Raw genomic sequence first — 7788 nt, 5'->3', positions numbered from 1 at the left:
GAGGGGACCGGAGGGGTGAGTCTGGCCACACAGCCGGACAGTCAGAAGTGTCCCTAGAGGGACGGAATCCAGGCCCCCAAGTTCCCTAACCTTTTCTGTCCATCTGGGGGGGGGGTGTATTCCTGCTGCTGGACTTTCTTTACCCCAAGAGAAAACAATCAAACAAGTGAAGTAAACAGTTCAAGACTTGAAAATTGAAGTAGAAGCAATAAAGAAAATGCAAACCAAGGAAATTCTGAAAATGGAAAATCTGTGTAAATGAACAAAAACTACAGATGCCAGCATAACAAACAGAATGTAAGATATGGAAAGCAGTCTCTCTGGCATTGAAGATACAACAGAGGGAATATATTCATCAGTTAAAGACAATGTTAAAGCCAACAAATTCTTAAAATATTCAGGAAATCTGGGACACCTTAAAAAGGGTCAAACCTAAGAATAATGTAGATAGAAGAAGTAGAAGAACTCCAACTCAAAGGCACAGAAAACATTCAATAAAATCATAGACGAAAACTTTCCCTACCTAAAGAAGGATATGTCTATGAAGGTACAAGAATCTTACAGAACACCAAATAGACTGGATCAAATAAAAAGTTCTCTCACTATATAATAATCAAAACAGTAAACATACAGAATAAAGAAAGAATATTAAGAGCTGCAAAAGAAAAAGTGTAGGCAACATATAAAGTCAGACCTATCAGAATTACACCTGACTTCTCAATGTAAACCCTGAAAGCCAGAAGGTCCTGAACAGACAATCTGCAGACTAAAAGACCACAGATGCTAGCCCAGACTATTCTACTCAAGCACCATAGATGGAGAAAACAAGATATTCCATGACAAAACCAGATTTAAGCAATACCTATCAATAAATACAGCCATACAGAAAGTACTAAAAGGAAATCTCCAACCCAAGGAAGTTAGCTGCACCCATGAAAATACAAGCAATAGATAACCTCACAACAGCAAATCCCAAAGAAAACACAAAAACACTTCCAACAAAAGCAACAAAACTAAAAATAACAGGAATTAACAATCACAGGTCAATATCTCTTAATACCAATGAATTCAATCCACCTATAAAAAGGCACAGGCTAACAGAATGGGTACAAAAATAGGACACATTCCTTCTGCTACATACAAGAAACACACCTCAACCTCAAAGACAGACATTACCTCAGAGTAAAAGGCTGGGAAAATATTTTACAATCTAATGGACCTAGGAAACAAGCAAGTGTATCTTTGCTAACATCTTAAAAAATAGACTTGAAACTAAAAATAATCAAAAGAAATGGAGAAGGACACAAACATATACATCACAGGAAAAAAAATCATCAAGATGAAGTCTCAATTCTGAACATCAATGCCCCAAATACAAGGGCACCCCATTTGTAAAAGAAACATTTCTATAGCTCAAATTGCACACCAAACCCTACACATTAATTGTGAGAGTCTTCAACACTCCACTCTCACCAATGGACAGGTGATTCAGACAGAAACTTGACAGAGAAACAAGGGAACTCACAGATGGTATGATTCAAATGGACTTAACAGATACCTATAGAACATTTCACCCAAACACAAAAACATTTATCTTTATCTCAGTACCTCCTGGAACCTTTTCTCAAATTGATGACATACTCTGTAACAAAGCTGTAGAACAAATTCTAATTGTTCTTAATAATAAAATCCTATAGTCAGATATTAGGTGGTGAATGCTGACAGATCAGAGAAGCAGAGCAACCAACCATTATAAACTTCTTACTTCTACCAATGCTCATACCAAAGGGATGATTCTATCTTTATGAATCCTAAGACTTCTGCTGTCTCTTCAAAACCTCAGATTGCATACATGTCTAAGAATCATTAGACTTCCCTGAGTTCCTGTCTCCTCCTGCCTTATATTTCTCTCTCCACTCAACCATGTCACTCCTATCTCCACCTCCCTAGTGCTGAGATCAAAGACATATAATCCCAAGTGCTGGGATCACCTTTGTGTTAGATCTGCTTTTCTTTTTAGACAGATTATATCTCATGTGGCCCAGGATGGCCTTGAACTCATGGAGATATGTCTGCCTCTGTCTCCCAAGTGCTGAGATTAAAGCTGTGTGCCACCACTACCTAACCTCTGTGGCTAACTAGTGGCTTAATTCTGCACTCTGACCTTCAAGAAAGCTTTATTTGTTATATCACAGATAAAAATCACATTTTCTCTCTTTTGTCTGAAATAAAAAAGGCTATAACTAATATAAGAAAAACTGTAAACAATAAGTATGATAACTATATATAATATACAGGTGATAAACATATCAAAAGTATCTATTCCATTTGCATTTCACAAATTCAGAGAAAATACTCTATTATCTATCCTACCTATGTGAATCCAAAGACTTGTACCTAATTTACTTCCTATCATAACTTGAATTAAAATCCAAAACTACCCTTTAATGTCTATTAACATTATACACTTTACACCTATTTAGTGAGTTTCTTTTCTGAGTTGTAAACAAGAAAAACTGTAACTATCTAGTCTTCATCTCCCTCAGAGACCTGAGAAGAAAATAATATGAACCTAGTAATCATGAAATGTGAGCAACTGATTTCCCCAAAAAATGTGAGAACTGACAGAAACAGCTGGCTACCTGAACAGTCACCTAAGATTCCTCTGCAATGTTGGGGATCCATTTTTGACCTACAGGCCTAGAATATTCAACAGACTTTTATATAAAGCAAAATTTTTTTTTAAATTAACCACTAAAATATTTTATTTAAACTAAAACATTCAATTTATAGTAATACAAGAGGTTCTCTGGTCTGCAAAAATCATATGGGTGTCCTTTAAATGAGTTAGGCTTGGGAAAAAATTAAACACAAGGACAATATTGATCTGAAAAAAGCATGAATAAATAAATAAACAGATAGATAAATAAACAAAATAACATTAGAACTTATAGCTGTTGGTAAAAAACACACAGAAACCAAGATGCCACATCACTTCAAGGTATTTCTTTTCCTTAGTAATTAAAGATTTGTCTTTTTTGGAGCCAGCCTGTTTATTGTGTCACTGACTCTGGAATGACCAACTAGCATTTCTTTCTTTCATCTCTCCCTCCCTCCCCTTTTTATTTAGTTCTGTTATGTAGCCTTGGCTGACCTGTAACTTACGATATTGACCAAGCTGCCTCTGAACTTAAGGAAGTCCTCCTGTCTCTTTTTTTATTTTCTAGCCATAAATTACAATAAGCACAAATGAACTCAAGGCTCTGTTGAAACACTTAGCTTTACTTGCGTTTAGGAAAGCCACCAACGAAATACAAGTGCATACATATTCACTAATATGTATTTAGAGGTGGTAGGAATGAATCTGAATTGAGTCCCTCAATCTACTCAAGTTGCTTGAGACAGACAATTTCTGATGGCATAGGTTACCGTCTTTATACAGGCAAGAATCGGAAGAAATAATGTTAACTTGAACACCAGAGGAAGAAAGGTGTACTTGGCAGATTTACAAGGAAACAAATAATACCATTATTCTCACAGTAGATTAAACTGATTTAGAAAATAAAGGTCAGCTTGCCTCTCCCAGTTCTATACATTAAAACACGCTTATCATGTATTTAGTCTAAGCACCCTGCGTCCGCAGTGATGAGACGAGCTCACTCACATTTTCTTTAGCCTGTCGATGTCCCTCTCCCATATGTCTTAAACTTGCCAGATACAGTTTTTCCAAGTTCTCTATTTTCTGGCTTTGTGCTTCTTCCCATTCTGCCCTTAGTTCGTCAGCCAAACACGAAAACTGCTGATTTCGCCTCTGTTTTATGTCTTCTCTGATCTGGAAGGCAATGCCCCTTTCTTGTTCGCGAACCTGAAGCAATCTTAGTTTCCGTCTTCTTTCATAATCTTCCTTCAAAATGAAGGCTTCCTCATTAGGACTCAATCTCAGTTTTCCAGTGTTCATTACCTTTCTCTTCATTTCTGTGTATTTTAAATATAAAGGATCTGATAGCATGTGCGGTCGGGTCTCACGGCACACGGGCGTCCGCAGCCGCCCGGCTACCCAGCAGCCGTTCGGGTACCTGCGGGACGGCCCTAAAGCAAAATTTTTGAAGGACTGTCTCACCTTGTCTTGCCAGGGTTTGGCAGTCATTCTATTTTGTGTCTTTCTTGTCCAGTCTGGACAGCATAACATCAGCAATCAAGGTGAGCACACTTTCTTGCCTAGTTGCTTATTTTGCTAGAAAGGAAGTAAACTCCATGTGGAGTTTCTTCAAAGTATATCATCATCTCAGAAGTTAATTGGTGCTGCCAGGAGCAAACACATCTCATTGCTGTAAAAAGAAGAAAAAAGAACCTATGTTATTAAGACATCCTAAATGCCATATTCTGTAGGTCTCTGAAATATTTGAAGACAACCTGTCTATCTAATATACATTACTGTTTGACCTTGAAAACATACCTAATATGACTGTAAGTTTAATTATAATAGATGGCTGATTAATAACCTGCATTTCCCTACTATTCTAAACACTTGGTAATAATATCTTTCAAGAACTAGAGATTTGCATTACATTGTTAAATTAGTTACATAGGTACAATACCTTGAACAAGAGTAGAAATGAATGTACCGCCTGTTCTAACAAAAGTAATCTCAAATTGTATTAATATACAAAATTTGTATACAAGATACAAAAGTACAATCCAATGTAAAATATTTAAAACTAGTAGTTGATTTTTAAAAAGTAGATTCAGTCATCTACCTTCTTATTTTCTTATATCTATATCCCTCTTTTCTGTTTTTCTATATGAAGTTGAGTTCATTCATTGTGAAAAATTGTGCTGGCATTTTGATGGGGATTGCATTGAATCTGTAGATTGCTTTTTGTATTTTTGCTATGTTGATTCTACCTATCCAAAAGCATGGGAGATCTTTCAATTTTCTGATATCTTCTTTAATTTCTTTCTTTATAGACTTAAAATTCTTGCCATACAGGTCTTTCACTTGTTTGGTTAGAGTTACACCAAGATATTTTATGTTGTTTGTGGCTATTGTGATAGGTGATGATTTTCTGGTTTCTTTCTCAACCCATTTATCATCTGTATATAGGAGGGATACTGATTTTTTTGAGCTATTCTTGTATCCTGCCACATTACTGAAGGTGTTTTTCAAATGTACTAATTCCCTGGTAGAATATTTTGGGTCACTTATGTGAACTATCATATCATCTGCAAATAGTGAAATTTTGACTTCTTCCTTTTCAAGTTGTATCACATGAGCTCCTTTTGTTGTATTATTGCTTTAGCTAGAACTTCAAGTACAATATTGTGTACCAATACTCCTCAAATTGTTCTACATAATAGAAACATAAGGGACATTGCCAAACTCTTAGGTGGTAACAGTTACCCTGGTACCCAAACACAAAGATGCAACCAAGAAAGAGAACTACAAACAAATTTCCTTCATGAACAGTGATACAAAAATACTCGATAAAATACCAGCTAACAGAATCCAATAACACATTAGAAAAATCAACCACTCTGATCAAGTAGCCTTTATGCCAGAGATGCAGACATGGTTCAACTTATGAAAACCCATCAATGTAATCCACCATATAAACAAACGGAAAGAAAAAAAACCACATGATCATCTCATTAGATGCAGAAAAAAACTTTGACAAAATCTAACACCCCTTCATGATATTGTACTTATTGTGTGTAGTTTTTCTTATATTAATAATAACCTTTCTTGAGATGGAGGAAGGACGGATATGGGAGCAGAGAGGAGATATCTTAATTGAGGGAGTCATTTTGGGGTTGGCAAGAAGCTTGGCTCTGGAGGGGTTCCCAGGAGTCCACGGGGATGACCCCAGCTAGGACCCTGGGCAGTAGAGAAGAGGGTGCCTTAACTGGCCTTTTCCTGCAGTCAGACTGATGACTATTTTTAATATCACCATAGAACTTTTGTCTGGTGACAGATGGAGATAGACACAGAGACCCACATCGGAGTATTGGACTGAGCTCCCAAGGTCCAGTTGAAGAGTGGAAGGAGGGAGAATATGAGCAAGGAAGTCAGGACCAAGAGGGCTTGGTCCACCCACTGAGACAGTGTGCTTGAGCTAATGGGAGCTCACCAACTCCAGTTTGACTGAGACTGAAGGAGCATGGGATCAAACTGGACCCTTTGAATGTGGTTGACAATTGGGGCAAACTGAAGGGCCAATGATAATGGCACTGGTATTTGTCTCTACTGCGTGTACTGGCTTTTTGGGATCCTATTCTATTTGGATGCATATCTTCCTAAGCCTGCATGTAGGGGGAAGGGCCTTGGACTTCCCACAAGGCAGGGTACCTTGCCCTCTCTTAGGGCTGGAGGGGGGTGGAGGGAGGGTTTGGGAGGGAAGCAGGAGGGAAGTGGGAGGAGGGAAGAAAGTGGAAATTTATATTGGTATTATTTATAAAGTAATAAAATCAAAAAATCTAATAAATTAAAAAATATTTATTTAAAAATAATAACCTTTCTTTTAATTTTAGACAAAAAGGGGATTATATAGTGATATTCTGTTTATGTTTTAATGAGTAATGCTTACCTGAAGATCAGAGGGTAAAACTAAGCCAGTAGAGGCCAGGCAGTAGTGTCACACAAGTTTAATCCTAGGATTTGGGAGATAAAGGCAGATAGATCTGAGTTCAAGGCCATCTCGGCAATACAAAATCAATGCAGAATCAGACCCAGGTGGTAGTGGCTCACACTTTTAATCCCAGTACTAGGGAGTAACATGCCTTTAATCCCAGGACTAACGGGGAATATAAAATGACAGGAGACAGAGGATCAGGGCTCAGTCTGCAGTCACTCAGCCTTGGTAGAAGTAATACTTCTTTAGTAACTTCGTTGTTTTGCTTTTCGGATCTTTAGCTTGAACCCCAATATCTTTCTCTGGGTTTTTATTATTTGTGATACCCATCTAAAATCCCAACACATTTCTTCACAGACGTCAAAAGAGCAATACTCAACTCAATACAAGAAAAACAAAAAACCCAGTATAGCCAAAACAACCCTGTCCAATAAAGGAACCCCTAGAGACATCACCATCCCTAACCCAAGATCTACTATAAAGCTATAGTTATAAAAACAGCTTGGTATTGGCATAAAAGCAGACCAATGGGAGTGTGCCACCATTGCCCGGCCAACTTAAGCTCAACTTTTAAATGGTGTATATAATAACTATTTTCTCTTTATTTAAAGTCAAATATTTTCTTTTCAGGGATAATTTAAGTACCTACCTGTATTTCAAAAACAGGGAGTGGAGAGATGGCTTAATGGTTAAGAGCACTGACTGCTTTTCTGAAGGTCCTGAGTTCAATTCCCAGTAACAACATGGTGGCTCATAACCATCTATATTGGCATCTGACACCCTCTTCTGGTGTGCAGGGATACATAAATAAAATTAAAAAAAAACAATTAAAAAAACAGACAAATGGATCAATGGAATCAAATTGAATACCCTGATATTAAACCACACACCTAGGAACACTTGATATTTGACAAAGAAGCCAAAATTGTACAATGGAAAAGAAGAAATCATCTTCAACAAATGGTACTGTTATAACTGGATGTTGACATGTAGAAGAATTCAAGAGACCCATATCTATTCCCATTCACAACCAAAGTCTAAGTGGATCAAAGACCTCAACATAATTCCAGTTACACTAAACCTGGTAGAAGAGAAAGTGGGAACTTTCTTGTCTTGAATGCATGGGTATAGGAGATCACTTCCTAACATAATGCCAGAG

At 37.2% G+C, this 7788-nt stretch overlaps 1 long non-coding RNA gene across 1 annotated transcript; it reads right to left on the bottom strand.

Annotated features, from left to right (window-relative positions):
* Nucleotides 1–2746: 2746 nt before the first annotated feature.
* Nucleotides 2747–7364, bottom strand: LOC126492192 (uncharacterized). The gene is made up of 3 exons (XR_007589547.1): nt 7279–7364; nt 6585–6648; nt 2747–4328 (listed from the first exon to the last, which is right to left on the bottom strand). It is a non-coding gene; the product is annotated as an uncharacterized lncRNA (long non-coding RNA).
* Nucleotides 7365–7788: the final 424 nt, after the last annotated feature.

This window comes from Alexandromys fortis, unplaced genomic scaffold, assembly GCF_014885135.2.
Source record: "Alexandromys fortis isolate MF-2015 unplaced genomic scaffold, M_Fortis_MF-2015_v1.1 scaffold_288, whole genome shotgun sequence".
Classification (NCBI taxonomy): Eukaryota; Metazoa; Chordata; class Mammalia; order Rodentia; family Cricetidae; genus Alexandromys; species Alexandromys fortis.
This window is presented reverse-complemented; position numbering and strand designations above follow the sequence as displayed.